General features: G+C 45.7%; 1 protein-coding gene across 5 annotated transcripts in view; it reads left to right on the plus strand.

Annotated features, from left to right (window-relative positions):
* Sema5a (semaphorin 5A) overlaps positions 1–18,552 on the plus strand; it is a 451,060-nt gene that overhangs the window by 6,477 nt on the left and 426,031 nt on the right. Inside the window, exon 2 of one of the 5 annotated variants that reach the window (XM_058574512.1) lies at positions 12,932–13,109. The exons of the other annotated variants lie outside the window; for them this stretch is intronic. The gene's annotated coding sequence lies outside the window, so the exon portion shown is untranslated. The remainder of the gene's footprint in view (positions 1–12,931; positions 13,110–18,552) is intronic. 5 annotated transcript variants of the gene reach the window in all.

Raw genomic sequence — 18,552 nt, forward strand, 5'->3', positions numbered from 1 at the left:
AGCTGTGTTTCGGGGCCTAGGACAGTGCCTGGCACACACAAGTCCTCACTGGCTGAGTGAAGGCTTGGCTGAATGCCCTTCTGTAATGCTTATGTAGCACCAGCTGCAACAGAAGGTCCTTGGTACAGGACTATGGCTTACACAGACTTCTGCTTACCATGGATGATAAGCACTATTTATATTCTTCATATGAAGGAAAATATTTCAAATATCTCCAAATTGAGTTATTAGCATAGTCTTGAAATACAAATGTATTTGAAAGCTAGGGGTAGGAAGACCGTGCCCTTTACTTATTCTAATACCGGGCTAATTGCACAATAAGTAGTTGCCTGTTAAATGCATCGATGACCTTGCTTGACTTGGAAATCAACATAAAATCACTTTATGTGTACTAAAACATTTGAAAATTGAAATTCAGGGATGTTGTTTACTTATTTAAAACTGTTCCTCGCCTACCCACAGAAATTCCAAGAGAACAAATTGTTTCTTTGTTACATATTTTCACACATTACAGATTTGAGATATTCTAGAATATTTGAGAAATCTGGCAGGGTTTTTATTCTTTTTCTGAGACCAAGACAGTAAGCCTTGTCATTAGTTGGATGTGTAGATCCAATGAGTTCAGATGTGAACGGATAAACATAATGTGGTGCATACATACAAAAAGCTGCTACTCAGCAGAGAAACACGCAAACTCTTGATATATATGGTAAGATGTGTGAACCTTAAAATATCATGATAAGTGAAAGAAGCCAGGCAGAAAAGACCACCTATTACAGCTCCCTTTGTAGAAATGTCCAGAAAAGGCAAACCTAAGATGGAAAGCGAACAAGTGTTTGCTTGGGGCTAGCGGCGGGAACTGGAAGAGATACAGATGGACAGGCAGGATCTATTAGGGATGATGGAAATGTCTAAAATTAGATTGTGGAGATGGTAGCATGACTTTGTCAATTTACTGAAAAGCACTGAATTGTACACTTACGAGGGTACATTTTATGGTGTGTTACACCTCAATAGAGCTGGTAAAACAAAAAAAAGACAATCTGGACAGAATCTCTAAAGTTGGAATAAGTTAAACCTCCAGTGGCCCAAACACAAATCCCGCTGCACTTCCTGGGGATTCTGTTCTGTGTTTCCATTACAGAGCAGAGTGCCCGGGGCCGCTGGTCCTGAGGTGAGCGGGACCACTTCTCTGATGCAGTGCCCCAGGATTGTGACCTCTGTCATGGATACAAGCAAACTCAGGCTGTTGGCAATGAGACCACAGAACCATGTTAAGTCAATCAATCAAACTAATCAGCCGCCCTGGCACTCCAAGTTTGGTAGACCAGACTACCCGTGGTTCCTCTTTCCTGAGGCTGATGATGTTTTATAGACATAGCTCAGGGGGACGTGGGACAACCGCAGTCTCCTCCTGTCAATGGAGGCGAAAGGCCAGGAGTCCCCAGGTGTAGCTCGGCTCACTTAATGAGGCCATCTCCTTGGTGGGGCCAGGTCACAATGGCTACCCTGGGCTCCCAGAGGCTTTCTGGGCAGGGCCTTTGGTTCAGCAGGTGAGGAAGGAAACTTCTGACCCAGTGCAGAGTGCTGGCCTTTAAATGCCCCAACTGAGGGTTAAAAGTGAGTGTGTTTCTTGTCCTCTTAGAGGGTGTTACAGAGTCACTTCTAGCTCTTTCTGCGCTGCTTGTCACGTTTTGCATTCAAACACGAACCCTGGGAGCAGGCTGTGGGTCGAGAGTCTGGGTGGGTCTGCCTCTTGCCCGCTCTCCGCTGTCTCTGGGTGCCAGTGTCTTCTTTATTGCGACTTCCATCTGCTGAGTGCCGGAGAAGCCTCTCTGCCTCCTGCCACCGAGCTTCTCAGCTCTCTTGTGGCACCTTGCTGTCCCCACACCAGTTGGCTTCCACATGGCGACTTTCTGGGGGCGTGTTTACTTTGGCACAGGCAGTCTGTGCTCCAGAAACGCCCGGCGTGGCTTTCGGGCTGGCTGGACTTCAGAGTTCAGACACATCTCCTCACTAGGAAGAGATTATTTTTATCCTGTCCTGGGATGATTCAGGGAGTGTTTTCACCATGCCTCATTTCTTCAGTCCTTGTAGGGAGAAATGGAGATTGAGGGAGTTTTAAATCCGAAGGCAGGAGTCTTATTGACTTCTTACCCATGTAAATTCTGACTGGCTCATTCTGAATTTGTCTCTTCTTGGACAATCAGCCCAGCCTGGAAGCACATTAAGAGTAATGTTTATGAAGAGACCGTGTTTCTCTATCACTGGTTCTAAATTATCGCTCCCCTGTGTGAGTGGTAAGGGGTTATTTATGAGATCACATGTGTTTCCTCCTGCTCATCAGAGGCAACCGGGGTGGGGGCATTTGCATCTTTGATTCCACTTTGAATGATTTCAGTTGGTCAGTAAGATACTGTACTTCTTTTCTGGTTTGGGTTTATTTTCTTTCATTTCCAATGAGCTAATGTTCTCCAGATTTCAAAGTTAACTAGCGATGCTTTCCCGTAAACAGATGGGCTGGTTCTGTGATTAGAGTAATTTCCATGTTACCCGGACAGATGTTTAGTTTTGAAAAAGAGTGACAAACGGTGCAGTATTTCTCGTTCTAAACTCTCCTCTAGGCAGTGGTTGAACTGACCTGGTCTGGATAGCTGAATGGTGGCTAAAGTCACAGGTGACATTCTGGGCAGGATTAGAGGAGGACATGGTCCCAAGTGGATAAGGTGCAGCAGACATTACTGTTGATGACTTTTACTTTTTTCTAACCATTTAATTTTCCTATAAACATTCTAGTGTTTGCACAAGGGTATTGATTTTAGACACTCTAAGATGTACAGGACTGTAGCTTCATTCTGGTGGCCTATGGGGAAGGACCTTGGACGTCTGTTTGCTTTGCAGCCTTGGAAGATGGGTTCAGCCCCCACATTGGTGGGCACCCCCTTTTCTCCTGTCTTTGTCCTGAAGTTTAAAATTAGGGTATATTTACCAACGTGTCAGTGAAAGAAAACACTTTAAAAGTTAGAGCCAAGAGTTAAAGGCAGATATTTTATTTATTTATTTTTATTAAATATTCCCAGGCTATAAATATAAAATAAAAATCATGTTTTACAGAGTAAGGGGTCCAGTGCCCAGAGGTCAATCTTTGTCCACATCAAGAAGAGCAGATGTCAAGTTGGAGAGGAGAATTCTAGATTGATGTTCCTCATCCTTTTTAGCAGGGCTATTTCCAAATATCTTTCCATGATTTCCCTCTCTATCAGGGGGTTCTTTTTTTTTTTTGCCTCCTTTTCAACACCCTCCTCTGGGGGTTTCTCTGCTAACCTGAAGGCTTTTAACTATTTTCTCCCTTCACCAGAAAGGTTTGAACCAAGCCGTCCTCCCTGACTCCACCAGGTAAAGGGGCATTTCCAGGTTCTGCGCCTGTGTCTGACCCTGTCTGGGGGTCCCAAGCTGCTGTTGAATTGACAGGAAGCCGCATTGTCACGTTCTTTTGCTGGTGGTCTTGTTCCTGGTGTTGGCTTTGTGTTGGCTTAGAGAGGCCGGGTCTCATCTGGGTTGTAAGCCTGGCAGGAATGCGATTCTGTTCAGTCTCATCCTGACACAAGTGTCCTGCTGGCTGGTGGCCCTGAGCTGAGAGGAAAAGGTGTCTGCTCCTGGGGGCAGCCCTCTCTTTGCTGTGGGGCAGTGCACACTCCCTCCTCTCAAGTCCAGCTTCCAGGTGGGGGAGTCTGAGCCCCAGGGCCCTCCTTCTCTCTACTTCAATCACTCTCATTTCCTTTGCTCAAACCTCAAAGGTGATGCTGGGCAGGTAAGAAGACCTGAGTTCACAGTATTTCCAGGTCTTCCTATCCACCCCGTGTTTTCTTCCAGTGCACCCCTTCGGGTGCTTTCTACACCTAACATTGTTGCCCTGAGTGCTTGTTGCCTAATGGCCGTGGAGGCGTGTGGGGGGAGTGCAGGTGGGGGTCTGAGAGGAGGGCCCTGATGGGGCTGGGCAAGTCCAGGCAGCGTGTGTTGGCGGTTGCAGCTTTCCAAGCCGACTCCGAAGTCAGGCCTGGAGCCAAATTTACTTTCCGTCTGCCAGCAGTGATGGAATTCCTAGGTCCCATCACCAGCTTGTGCAAAGAAACCATTCAGGAAACTGCAAGCTGGCAAGCAAGAATCGCTAAGATTCATTCACTTGAAAGCTGACGCCTGCAAATGTTATTTAACTTTGAGCAATTTCTCCAGGCCCACCTGCTGAGTTCCCATCTCCTGGAGGCTTATTTTGGTACAGAGGAAAGCCTGCTAAGTGCTCATAGAGGGGATCTTGCGAGGATACATCTGAGAGGTGGGAGCAGCAGAAGGCCTCTCAATGGTCCGCACCTCACTTATTCCTGATCCAAGAATCTGCAGAAAAGTCACTTTTCAGCACTCCACAGAGTAAATGTGTGTTAGTCCATTTTCCACTACTGTACTCAAATACATGGGGCTGGGTAACTTTATAGAGTAGGCATAGCACTGTTATGGGCTGACTGTGGTGGAACCTCATGGCAGAAGCATCATAATGGCAGCAGGGAGAGAAAGTGATCTCATGGTATAACAGCAAACCAGATCCAGTAGCAACCTGGCAGTAGGGTCCACCCCTTAGAGGTCCCACACCTCAGTGTCCCCACCCTGAGGACAAAGCTTCCAACACACGAATCCTGGGGCACAAACCACATCCAAAACATAGTGAATTATAAATGCTTGACTTCAGTGTCTGAAGCTACGAACTGATGAGTCAGGACAACAGCCATGGTTTACTCTGGTCCTGCATGCACCCTGCCAATGAAAATACCTGGAAGACATCAGCGTCTCTGTTGAGGGATTGTTTATAAAGTTGGGCTCAAAGAAATTCATGTTCTGAACTTGGTCCCTGACAGGAGGGAAAACCACCTTGCCCAGCGTGAGGAGGAGAGTACAAACAGTGGACTCCCCCAGGTTGGGATGGGGAGGTGGGACATCTCCCCGTGTTCACAGAGTGTTTAAAGGGATTGCTTTCTCATATGTAGAAATTGTAACAGAAACTGACTCCAAATTCGAATGCCAAGGGCTTATTTGGTTTGTCTGTTTTGGCTGGTGAAGTCACCTGTCAGGGACCAAGTGAAGGGAAGTAGGAGAGGCTTTGGGATGCATTTGGGAAAGAGAAGTCCCACCCAGCTTTTCTCTCTGACCCAAGCGACCCGTGGTGATCTTCCAGGAAACCTCAGTTTGTCTCCTGGTGCCTGGTTTCTTGGTTCTTTTCTTCTGGAATATCGTCATGACCTTTGACCAGAGGGCATCCGTCAGAGAAATTCTGCAAGGTGCAGCTCTAGTCTCTAGTCTCATGGTTCTGCAAAGGGCCACACACCCACTGAGTGGTTGGTTTAGGGTGAATGTGAGAGGCAGGGGAGTTAGAGAAGCCCCACTGAGCTCCAGAGAATGCTGGCTCCATTTGGTCTTGTCTTGTTTTGCTCTAAATAAAGACCACGCTGGCTTTCTCTGTCTTCCTCCTACTTCTGAGACAGAGATCATTTTTGCAAAGGTGATCCTTCTCATCGTCAGTGATGTCGTGATCTATTGGAGAGCCACAAAACGTTACCGCCCAGTTTGGGACGGGGACCGGAACTCAGGCAGCCTGCTTCTCAGAGTGAGCTCCCCCGTTGTGGTCCATAAAGGGATGTTACAAGTTTACCCTCAATCTGTAATCAGGAGTCCCTTTAATTGGTGGTATAACACATGCACTTTAAAACGGTTTTGGTTTTGCTGTTAAGCATCTTTTAATGGCCTTTTCATTTTTTTTTGTTTTGTTTTGTTTTTTAATTAAAAGTATACAGTCCCTGAAGAATTGGCTTTCAGGCCCAAACTTCCTGCCTGGAGGGGGTTGGAGATGGCCCTAAGTAGGAAGAAGGAGGGTCTGGGTTGGAGGCCTGGCAGAATCATCATTAAGAGGCCTGGACAAAGGAGGCAATTACTGGATTGCTTGTGTGGGGACTCACGTGGGAGGCCCTTGGGCTGAGTGGACTTTGTGGAGTCTTCTTTAATTGCACTTTTGAATGAACAGACTCTGCTACTGGGTTTAATTAAGGCTGAGGGGCTAAACTTATAAAAACAAATCAAAAGCACATTAGGGGAGTCTGCCTCCTTGATGGTTCCTGGGATTGCTGCCTGTATCTCTTTTCCTCCTCAGGTAGACCTACCATTGGGTGGACATGGACTTCTGACAGCCCTTTGCCCTGGTAATTGCTGTGTGACCCAGCTATGTTACAGTATATGCCAAATATTTTAAAAACCCAGGGTGGAGGTGCCAACAGTGCCAGCTAAATCCATCTTTTGTGTCTTTGTGATCCAAGGGAAGAAAAAAAAAACCTGTAGATGTATTTATATAGAAGAGTTAGGCATGCTTTTAAGAACTAATGAAAAGCTGAAGGAATTTGCATACAGAGGTAAGTAGAGGCATACAGGAAGCTTGTAAAATGTACCTGTTTGCAGTGCCGTGCTCTTCTGAGCAATTGGGAGTTTATCAGCTGTTCCTCCTCCCCATTAACTTTCTAATGATTAATGGGATTTATTTAATTAAATGCTCTACATTTCAGTGGTTGGAGGCCCAAGAGGTATTCTAAAATAGAATTAAAAATGTAAATAAAATATACATAAAAATAAATAAATAAAAAATATTCTAAAATCAATTATTTAATGTTAAATATTTTAGATGGCTCTTTCGTACCTAAAACATCCAATATGGCCTGCATATAATTAGAGAAGAGACATTAATGATTATTGTACTAATAATCTTCTACTGTTTAACCTTTAATTCTAAAGTGAAAAAATCTATTCAGATAAACTTACAGATAACCTCAAAAATGCCATACCACGAAACAGTTCCCCTTTCCTGAATTCCAGAGGAGTAAGCCAGTTTTGCAATTAGAAACACGTCTCTGTTGAGGCCCCAGTAAGTTGAAATGTTCTGAGGGGCAGATGGGCTATTTTTAGCAGATTCAAATATATCCTGTGGTGGATGATTTCCAATGATCCAAAATTAGTAATGGTATCTTGGACACCACGGTGTCAAGGACTCCGACGAATCGGCGTGTTCTGCATCTTTGAATTGTCAACCTTAATCCAGCACAGGCATTGATGGCTTTGGACAAACAATACATCATTCTCTGGAGAAAACAAAGTTGACCTCTAATTGTGAACAAAGAGATCAGAAGCTCTGGAATCAGGAGCTGGATAGAGTGGGTGCTGCATAAAATTGGGAGTGTTTTCAGGCTGTTCGATGACAGTCTCTTGGGGGTAAGGACCGTTAAGGACCTAACAGGGACGTTTTATTGGGTTGATCAGGAGCATACTGGAGAACAGCTGAGATTTGTTTTCTTCTTCTTTTTTCTTTACATGAAAGAAAGGTCAAAGGAAGAGGGTGGTGACCCCCAGGGCAGCCAGAGTTGTTGTTCTCAGCAGTCTTCCATCTGTAGGAGCTGGAAGGGGTGCAGTTACCCCATTGAAAGGCTCTGAGTACACCTGTTGCATGCAATTGTCCCAGACATAAGTGACCCTTCTCTTTGAAAGCCTTACCTTTACCTTCCCCGTATCTAGAGAAACACCACATCGTCAGACACACAGCGTACACTCGTCCTCTGCTGTGGACATTGATTCCTGTTTCTCTTTAAGGGTTTTTTGTTGGCTTGTAAAATGATGCCTACTTTACAAAGAGGGGCTAATTTTAATAGCTTGATTCTGACAAACCCTTTCTGTTGCCTTATTTTAAAATTGGCGTGGCAGAGGGGGTAGGTTTGAGTCACAGGATGGGAATTGCATTAGATTGGATTATTGCACCTAATTTGTTGAGTGATGGCTGCCTCCTAGTTGCTATAACCAGTCCACAGAACCCCCAAATCCCAGAATTCCAGGTCTTCTGTTTGATTTCAGACAGGGCCTTTACTAAGCCTTCCTAGGGAGATGGTGATCCATTGTGTTCTTAAAGGGGGGCTTACATTAGGGTCCTGACATCACTTGGACCACTTGTCTGCTGTTACTCTAGTCTGGCTTCAGTGAAGACACTGGGGTGAACCATCGCCTTTGGTCTGCCAGGGAATGGCACCTGGACGAGATGTCCACTGTGCGTCACACCCCATGCCAGGCTCTGGGAACACAGTGTGCAAGGCCAGAGACGCTGTTTGCTCCCCGAGTGTGGTTTTCCAGGCAGGTGAACCTTGCCTGGATGCTATTTTTCTCCAGTGTTCCTTGAGAATCTGAACTGATGTTCCAGGTGCCCAGTGTTGACCTCAGGCCAGGGTCACAGTGGTAGGAGGAGAGAGGGAAGACTGGGTGTGGGAACTCAGAAAGGAGGATGGACACCACCTTCCCTGTGCCCCTGCTGGGGGGGGACACTTCCTCACCTCCTAGGGCTGAAGGAAGCAGCAGGGGCGCAGAGGGGCCTCAGCTGACAGGAACACGGGGCTCCAGGTAGGACCCTCACGATCAGGGTTGCTGAAATAGCCTTTGGATTCTGCAGCGTGTGACTGTCAGAGCTCATGTGGCCAGGACAAGTCACCTGCAGATAGAGTTCTGTATCAGCAGAGAAGACTTGTAGGTCAGCAGAGGCTTCAGGGTTTCTAAATAGCCTTTCATTACTCACAGGCTTGCTTTTCAGTGTTACAGAGCAGTTTCGGGTCTGAGCCTCTGGATGACACGGCTCTGAGGTCCTTGGTCAGAGCACTGGGTCTCACTCAGCCCTAAATGTGCAGCAGGCTTCTTGGGGTTCTTCAGGGACAAAACTCGCTAATTGCTTTCTCTGCAGGACATTCTTTTCAGTGCCTAATGCCCCTTGCAGGCCGGGGAAGGAAGGGTAAGCTGACCTTTCCAGAAATGGAAGAGCCTCAGGATTTGAAAAGAAAAATTGGAGCCTAGCAGAGTTAGATAACTAAGCTGCTTAAAACTCCTTTCTGCTCAGGGCCCCTGCTGAGCCGCACACCCCATTTCCTGGCCCATTTGCTTGGAGTTGGGGTTTATCGGGACACTCCTCTTCCAAGCCATTTCAGTGTGTCGGTCAAGGTTCCCTAATTAGACCCTGCTCTGGGAGAGCAGCCTGGTGTCTTTTCTCGGTCCTCCCTGCATGTGCCTCTTGAGCGCTGCTTCACCAGCCCAAGCAGGGACTGCTGGATATATAGTGTCCGACTGCTGAGGGCCACTTCAGTGTTTGGCCTAGCAGGCAGAGGCAATTCTCACTCGGTAGGTGACTGTGGGCCACAAGAATCGCTAACATCCATTCTTTTTTTCTTAAATATTTTGTTTAGTTGTCAATGAGGCCCTTCATCTATTTATTCATTCATATGCGGTGCTCAGAATCGAACCCAGTGCCTCACACATGCTAGGCAAGTGCTCTACCACTGAGCTACAATCCCAGCCCTAACATCCATTCTTTTCAATTTTTTTTTTCTTTCTCTTTTGTACTTTTATATAAACCTGAAAGAGAAGCACTCGTTTGGGGGTGAATTTTGGCAAATGATTTAAACATAAAGAGAAGAATATTTTAAAAGAGACTGATGTAAATTATGGATATGATTTCTTTGTGATGTTTAATTTGGATACATACATTTATGTTGTAATTATGCATCAGATTATATACACTTTTGAAAGACTCTGCATGTGAATGTGGGGATATTAGTCTAAATGGGAACATTGGAGTTCTGCTATGGTCACCAGTGGCCACGTGTGAACATGGTTATTTTTCTTTTTAGTTGGCACATGGTCAGACCCTTCATGCTGTAACCCTAGTAAAGCAATGATTGCTGGCTTTGCACGTGATACACCTCTCTGGAATGGTCAGATCCAGGAGGGCTAGGGAAGGCAGAGATCATGGGCAGTGAGGGGGATCAGGCCTAAATGCCTTGTCCTAACAAAGGCTCTGCAGGTGTCTGTTTGAATTCTCAGCCATCCCCCAGCTCTGCTCTCCTCAGAGCGGACACTGGCTACTTAGCCTTGTTAGATAATAGTTGTTGCATCTATCTGAATAGAGCCCTTTTTGGAAGTTGGGTCGTTAGCTTTCAGGTAACTACTTAGAAAGCTACTCTCTTAGTCCATTTTCTGTTGCTGTAACAAAACACCCATGGCTGGGTAATGTATAGACGAGAGGGGTTTCGTCTGGCTCATAGTTTGAGAGCTCAACTCTGAGAGAGCTGTGTTCTTTCCTACTTCTGCTGAGGGCCTGTGGTTATTCAACTCTAGGTGGACAGAGGAAGAGAGAAAGAGGGGCCAGAGGGGCTAGATTCCTTTTAACAAATCTCTCAGGGAACTTTGTTAGTCTTAAAGGCCCTACCATCTCTCAAGGCCAAACATGAGTTTGGGTGGGGGCAGGCCCTGTCCAGAGGATAGCACTGAGTTTCAGATAATGTAGAAGAGAATAAAACAGGAGGGATCTGTGCATTTAAGTAGCAGAAAGAAAACTTAGTAATAGCATAGGTTTCCATAATTCCCCCTCTCCAGCTTTGTGCTAAACAAGTTTAAACATACAGAGTAGGTGAATTCTATTGATGAAGCGAAGCTCATAGTCACTTTCAAATACACTCATGGAGTTTTGCAGGGACAGTAATACTAGGGGAGGGCAGTATTTGAAAACATAAGTTTATAGAAATCCTGGCCCCAGTTCAGTAGCTATCTTAGGGCCTTTGGCAGAGGCCTGTAGGTCAGTTTTTGAAGTATTCCTGGCATAAAAGGATCTCCACATTTTTATTTTAATTGAAATTTATTAGCAGTAATTTCTATTCAGTGGCATGAGATAAAGGCCACAGTGCAGCTCCCAGTGGGTGACCGGACAGGATTAGGGCATGCCTGTGGTCTCCCAGGGTGGCCAAGTGGGATCCTGACCTCTTGGTGGGTGCTGACAGGCCTGGCAGCCAGGAAGCAGGCAGTGGGGACTTTGCTACAGGAATGCAGAGCGGAAATGGCATGAGGCAGAGCTGGCAGCAAAGGTGGGCAGCTCTCCCCACCAAGGCCTGGCCACCGTCCACGGAGGAGCACATGGCCACTGGCAGGTGGTGGTTCTGAGACTCCCAATGCAGCTGACAGCTGGTTGTGCTTTTGAAACTGGAACGATGACTTGTAGTAATAACCAGAACCATCTGGATAGTGCTGCAACCAGGCTCAGAGCTCTATGGATCCTCCGCAAGTACCGAGTCCTGCAAATACAGTCACCATATCCTAAGGACTCTCTGCCTCTGAGGCTCCAGACTCTGGGAACCAGGTCCTGAAATCTCCCGTAAACTCCTGGTTCCTGTGTGAGACTGCTTTTCTATCTGGGAATGTAGGCAAACCATGGAGTTCTGTGATTTTCAGCTTAGGGTGTTCTTATTTGTTTACTCTTCTCCAAAGAAAATAATTAAACCAGAGACCATTGCAATGCAGCACGTTATCCCGTAGCTTTATGGCTGAACAGCACACTTTGTTACCGTGTCCAAGGTCCCTCGAGTGGCCTGGGTTCAGCTGGGCGGTTCCATGAAGTTGCAGTTGTGTGGTGGATGGAGCTGAGCCCCAGGGGTCTCTCAGCTGGATGCATGAGATGGCTTCACCTGCACATCTGCAGCTGAAGGGTCCCCCCACATGGCCCCTCTCCTCTCACACAGAGGCATGGGTTTCAAGAGAAATGGAAAGTTTACAGGTCATTTAAAAGCTGTGTCCAGAACTGGCACTGGGCTGCTTTCCATGGTGCTCTGTTGGTCAAAGCTGTTCCAGGGCTATCCCGGATTCACGATGCTCACTGATGGGGAGTGGCAGGCGTCCTGCAGAGCAAGTGGGAGGGAGCTTGTGTGAGGCCATCTGTGGAGAGGACCATCTGCCACAGCACTCCTCAGGCTTGCTGTAGGGGAAGGGGAAGGGACAATGTAAACGTGTGATCCTCTGCTTCAGTAGCTCCTTCTCTCTGTGTCCACGAGGACAGTGTCTGGAAACTGACAGGTGGCACTTAGGCAGAGACAACATGCAAATGTGAAACATGACAAATGTAGAGCGGCCACCCTCTCCAGTCGGAGGGGTTTTCTTCTTCCATGAAGATGGGTTGCAGGATTCCTTTAAATATCCATAATAGTGTAGTATAGTGGTTATGAGAGTGGATTGGGATCTGCATTACTAGACTGGTAGCTCAGTCCTGCAGCTTCCAAGGTATGAGAACCCAAGGAAGCTACTCAGTCTCCCCTTGCCTTGCGTTCCTCAGTGCTGAGTGATTTTGGCAATACTTACCCTGTGAGCATTAGGAACATTAATACATACATGTTACCATGTTGGTCTCTTCTACACTGCACAGCTGCAATGGTAGAAGGTGCTACAAATGGAGATTCTCGTTACACACTGAGGTGTGCTTTCATTTCTCTCTCTACTCAGAAACCCTTTGCACGATGCAGTTGGGTCCCATCCTCTGTTTACACCCCTTGCACAGGAGGACCCACACAGACAGAGGTAAAGGAAGGGGAGGGAGAGCAGGGCTGGAAATGGCTGTTCCACTTTGCATAGGAGCAAACGTCCCTTGATATTGGGAAGAAGGGCAGGTTGTGCTTTCTTACCTGTCTGTGCTGGGTGTCTTCTGCTGGTTCTGTCAGATCCCCTGCAGGCTTCCCAGGCTCTGGACCTCATCAAAGGCTTGCTGGCCCTTGACTTCTGGTCCACTTCCTCCTGTGGGAGCTGTGGAGAGGCTGGGAGGTAGGAGGGGCTGTGCCTGGAGGGATCTCCAAGGACTGCTGCATGTTTCCTCCCAACGCCCTCAGCACCCTCAGGACCTGGTAAATGCTCCCTCCTGCTCCATCATGCCTCCAGGTGGCAGCTGTGCCCTCGGACACCAGCCGTGGCCCTGTACTATTCCTTATTTCCCTGGCCCTGTTGACACTCCCTGGGTTACACCCTCCTCATCTTACCCACATGGAGCGTGTGGTTTCTGCAGGACCCCGAAGGATGCCCCATCCCCAGGAAGATAAGTGTTAACGCCGATACTCCATGAGTTTGGTGACTCTTTTGCCTGCAAGCAAAGGTGAAGAATGGAAGAAGTTAAAACAGCAGGATCTTTGACTCGTGTGGGTCCAGCAGGTTGGTGGATGCATATCTTACAGGTACTGACAGAGGTAGGTACAGTATGGTAGGTAGATTTGCAGGTTTTGAATACTCACCTGGAGCTCAAGAGGTGTGACTATGTGGGTGCAGAAGCCAGAACTAGAGCTGTGATTGCTCCCGGCACAGCCTCATGTCTCCAGCTACCAGCAAGGAGGGCACCAGGAACCTGAACCTGCAGTCTGAAGCCCAGGACCCCCAGGGCTTCTTCAGACCTTCCGTCCATGACGACTCTTGGGTCTGTGGCTGAAAAGATCATGGGAAGAAATCATTGCAGTGTAACTGAGGCCCACACCATTCCCATTAGAAAAGTTGGGAGCAAATGTGTTGTATTTCAGTGTCCTTAAGCTAGAAAATTCTTACTTTGCAAGTCAAAATCTATACCAGGCAGTGGACAGCTGGCTTGCATAATTAAAGGCACTTGTCAATTACTTTTGGTAAAATCAGTAAACTCAAATTACCTGGGGATAGCCCTCATAAATGTGGTCTAAGATATGTTTAATCTCAGATATATAAACATGCAAATATCCATTTAGAAATTGCTTCAGACACACATCCCACTTCACTAGCTAAGTAATCATAAACTCAGATGTTTATTACCAGTGCTTCATATGCTTTGAGATAATGGCATGGAAAAGATCGAGAGCTCTCCTGACACAGGCTGACTGTCCTCCTCCTTTCGGTATTCACATATTCCTGGGAAGTACTGTGTGGCAAGGACTTTGCTCTCAGTGTACAAAGTAAGCTTTGCAGTAGTCCATGTTTTGAATGGAATATGTAGCTTATTAATGAAGAAGAAAAGGCTTTTTTTTTTTTGATGACTTTTCTGTTTGATAACAATCCAAAGGGATTCCCATTTCTCCAGAACTCTCTGTATTTCTTTAAAACGATATTTGTTCCAATCTCATAAAAGGATATAGGAGTAGAAATTCCAAATAATACTAGCCTCGATTATTTCACATCTAACAGAAATAAATCTTTGTAATTTTCCACTTCTGTGTTAGGTGCCCCATCCCTGCATTGATTTTTACTTCAAGAAAAAAGTCACCAGTTCCTAGTCTGGTTGGGGGGATTTTGACCTCTCAGAAACTGTGCCCAACTTTTCTCATTCTAGTTCTGCTTTCCTTGATGTGATAGGAAGGGACAAGGCCAGGCAGTAAGTAGGGGCATTTTTGATGTCCCAGTGCTTGGGAACGCCTGGCACTTGGGGTCTGGGGACCAATACAACCATTGTCATCCATTGCTGTCTCTCAAAGGTCCCTTGTGTCTTTGGCCTTAGTGTGAACTGTTGCTTCAAAATCACTTTCTCTGCCTCAGACCCTGCCTCTTCCTCAAGTCCCAGATCAACTCGGAGCTCTCATGCGGACATGCCATTAGGGAGTCACTTTATACTCATGTCACCCACTCCTGAAATTCCACTGTCACACTGTTAGTGCCACTCTTTTGATATGAACATCAGGTTCATCATGCATTGGAAAGTACAAGTACTTCAGCCTTGGAGGGCCATAGGGTCTGGGTCATAACTACTCAGTTCTTGTAGCATGAAAGCATCCATTGGCAGTATGCAAGTAGGAGGCTGTGTTCCAATAAAACTTTATTTACACAAACTGGCAGTGGACCAGATTTGGCCCAAGGGCCCAAGTTCTCTTCCTGCTTTAAGTTCTGTGAAAAAGCTCTATGTGTAACTTAAAAACCATCTACTATGGGCAATTACCTATAACCTCCACTAATATGTTGTTACTTTGTTCTAATCTCACCATCATCTGAATTGTGTGTGTCACATCTGTCCCTGGCGCACTGTAACCATCTATATTTGTTTCTTAAAGCTTTTTGTAACAAATCCCCACACATGTGTTTTGCCTTTTTATTTCTCTCAGTTTGGGAAGTCAGAAGTCCTAAATCAAGGTGCTAGGAGGTTGTAGGTTAGTAGGTTAGTAGGTTGGTAGGTTCTGGAATAACCTCTGAGCTTCTGATATCCTTTCTAGCTTCAAGGTTTGCTGGTGGTCCTTGGAATTCCTTAGCTTATGGGAGCATCACTCCAGTTTCTGCCTCAGTGGGCACATGGAATTGTAGCTATGTGTGGCTTGTGTCTTTATGGGGCCTTCTTATGAGGACACGAATCACTGGGTTAGGGTCAGCCTTAATCCAATATGATCACATCTTAATTTAGCTAATTGCATGTGCACAATCCCTCTTTCTGAATAGTGTAACATTCTGAAGTTCTGAGTAGACGTGGATTTGGGGCACTGTTCAATCCAGTGTGCCATCTATAGGGGGTGAGGCAGAGTACCTGAGCAGGAGGTGGCACCACACAGGCATACTAATGCTCGCTGCCTTGGGGGCTGTGAGGAGCACTCCTGCCCCTAGGGATCACCCTCCCTGGCTTGTGTGGGACCTGGTGTGGAGCTACGTTCCCCTAAGCATTTGCCTACTTGTGTTTGCCTGTGGGCCTCCTCCTCCAGGGTCACTGTTGACAAACAGGAGCTCACCCAGGAGATTAGGGTGTGGTGATTGATGGATCCTCACTGAAGCCCCAGGCATGCCCCTTCTCTTCCATCCCTCTTCAGTTCTCTTACACTTAGATTGTATTGTTTTGGTTTTCTGCATTTGTAAATCATTTTACACAAGATGGAATGGTTCTCCGGAAAGCAGTTGAGATTACTCATAAAATCTAGGATTGGAACCATCATTTGACCCAGCTATCCTACTCCTTGGTACATATCCAAAGGATTTAAAATCAGCTAACTGCAGTGATGCAGCCATATCAGTGCTTATAGCAGCACAATAGCTAAGCTATGTGACCAACCTAGATGCCCATCAACAGTTGAATGGATAAAGAAAATGTGGTTTATATATATAATGGAATATTACTCAGCCATAAAGAAGAATGAGTTTATGACATTTGCCAGTAAATGGACAGATCTGGAGAGTATCATGCTAAATGAAATAAACCAGTCTCCAGAAGCCAAAGGTTGAATGTTTTTACAGATACGTGAAAGTTAACCCACAGTAAGGGGAGAGGGAGACTAGAAATTCAATGGATTAGGCAAAGGGGGAAGGAATGAAAGGAAGGAATGAAAATTAAATAATTTTCTTCTCTACATATATGAACACCCACAGTGAATCCCACCATCATGTACATCCACAAGAATGGAGTCTTTGATATTATAAGATATCTTCCATTCTGGTATAAATATACCAAAATGAAATTTACTGTCCTATATATATTCAAAAGGAAAATAATAATAAAAAAGATGGAATGGTTGCAATTATAGCTAAGATGTGTAAAATGCTCTGAAGGTGTTTCACTTTAAATGTTTACAAATTGTTACAGGATTCATGATCTTTAAATCTGTCCTTTAAGACACTGAAACTACCCTTCTAGGAAGGATGAACATCTCTAGTGGGGTGGTTATCAGGCTCTGGGCAACAGTCTGATGTTTAAATATTTAAAACAGGGCCAGTAACCCAATCAACAAAGGGCCAAGGACCTGAACAGAAGAGGATATACAATCAATCAACAAATATACGAAAAAATGCTCATCATCTCTAGCAATCAGAGAAATGCGAATTAAAACTACTCTAAGATATCATCTCACTCCAGTCAGAATGGCAGCTATTATGAAGATAAACAACAATAAGTGTTGGTGAGGATGTGGGGAAAAGGTACACTCATATACTGCTGGTGGGACTGCAATTTGGTGCAGCCAATTTGGAAAGCAGTATGGAGATTCCTTGGAAAGCTGGGACTGGAACCACCATTTGACCCAGCTATTGCCCTTCTTGGACTATACCCAAAGGACCTAAAAACAGCATACTGCAGGGACACAGCCACATCAATGTTTATAGCAGCACAAATCACAATAGCTAGACTGTGGAGCCAACCTAGGTGCCCTTCAGGGGATGAATGGATAAAAACATGTGGCATATATACACAATGGAGTATTAATCAGCAATAAAAAATAACAAAATCATGGCATTTGCAGGGAAATGGAGGGCATTAGAGCAGATTATGCTAAGTGAAGCTAGCCCATCCTAAAAAAACAAGTGCCGAATGTCTTCTCTGACATAAGGGGGATGACTCAAAATAGGGTAGGGAGGAAGAGCAGGGGAAGAAGACTACCTCTACATAGGGAAGAGGGGTGGGAGGGAAAGGGAGGGAGAAGGGGAGTTGCATGGAAGATGGAAGGAGACCCTCCTGGTTATACAGAATACAGGTATGAAGATGTGAGGGAAAAAGAAAAAGAAAAGAATAGCGTTCCCTTAGATTGGGTAGAGGGAGTGATGGGAGGGGAGGGGAGGGGTTGGGGAGATAGGAAGGATAGTAGAATGAAACAGACGTTGTTATTACTGTGTGTGTATATGTGACTGCATGACCAATGTGATTCTGCAACCTGTACACTCAGAAAAATGAGAAATTATATCCCATCTGATTCAAATGTATGGAATGTCAAGGTCATTGTACTGTCATGTGTAACTAATTAAAACAAAAAATAAAAATAAAAAAATATAAGACAGGGCCAGTGGCTGGTGTGGTCTTTGTTCAGTTCCTCAAGTGGGATGACCTTCCTCTCTGTGGACCTCCTTTGGCCATTCCCCTTCCCCTATGCATGCTTTGTTTCTTGTTAATTCCTGTTTTTCCTAAACAAAGAACAGATTTCTTCAGCTGATATTATGCCTGCTTGTTAGCTACATAAACCAAATCACTTCAATCTCTTGCTAATTGCTTGATCTTGTTAAAAAAAAAACAAAAAAACAGTAAAAGTCAAAATATGCATGTGCATTGTCATTTGGAAAAGAGAAAAATGGTCTTAGAGGAAGAGACTAGCATTGTATGTGTCTTGGTGCAGGGGAGCAGCATCGGCCAGAGCAGGTAAAGCCTGAGTGGATCAACTTTCACCTGAAAACTGATTTGATCAAACCAGAAGTACAGCAGAAAGAGGAGGTGCAGGATCTTGCTAAGGCTTACGCTGGAGACCAAATTCAGGGGATTTCACTTTTCATTAAGTATTATTAGCTTCATAGTTAACTTTGAACTCAAAGAATGGATTGGACTTTGCAGATCAGAGTTGTTCCTTTAGAAGACCTGGAATTAACAGCCATCGGGGCGTGAGGCATCTCCCCCACGCCTGCCTTTATCTGCTCTGGGTCCCTGTTCCTTCCTAATTTTTTCTCTCTGATACGCGACCTGGCTGCTCCTGAGGTACGAGATCATTTGTTGCCTTAGCCTGATCTTGTCCTTCTCTATGATCTGTGTGTGGTGGTGTTAGGCAGCGGAGGAGAGGAACAAAGAAGTGAAGATGTCGACGCGGTTCTGCCGCGTGGACAAGAGCAGCTTCTATGGAGAGGCTGCCCCATGCCCTATCTGGAGCCTGGGCTGGCTGGTCTGCAGGAAAAGGTGGAGCCCCCAGTGGACCCCGAGAGAGTGAGGGAGGAGGCTGGGGACAGGGTTTTAGG

The sequence above is a fragment of the Marmota monax genome, unplaced genomic scaffold (assembly GCF_021218885.2).
Source record: "Marmota monax isolate L192 unplaced genomic scaffold, Marmota_monax_Labrador192_F-V1.1 WCK01_AAM20220418_F8-fsc00082, whole genome shotgun sequence".
NCBI lineage: Eukaryota > Metazoa > Chordata > Mammalia > Rodentia > Sciuridae > Marmota > Marmota monax.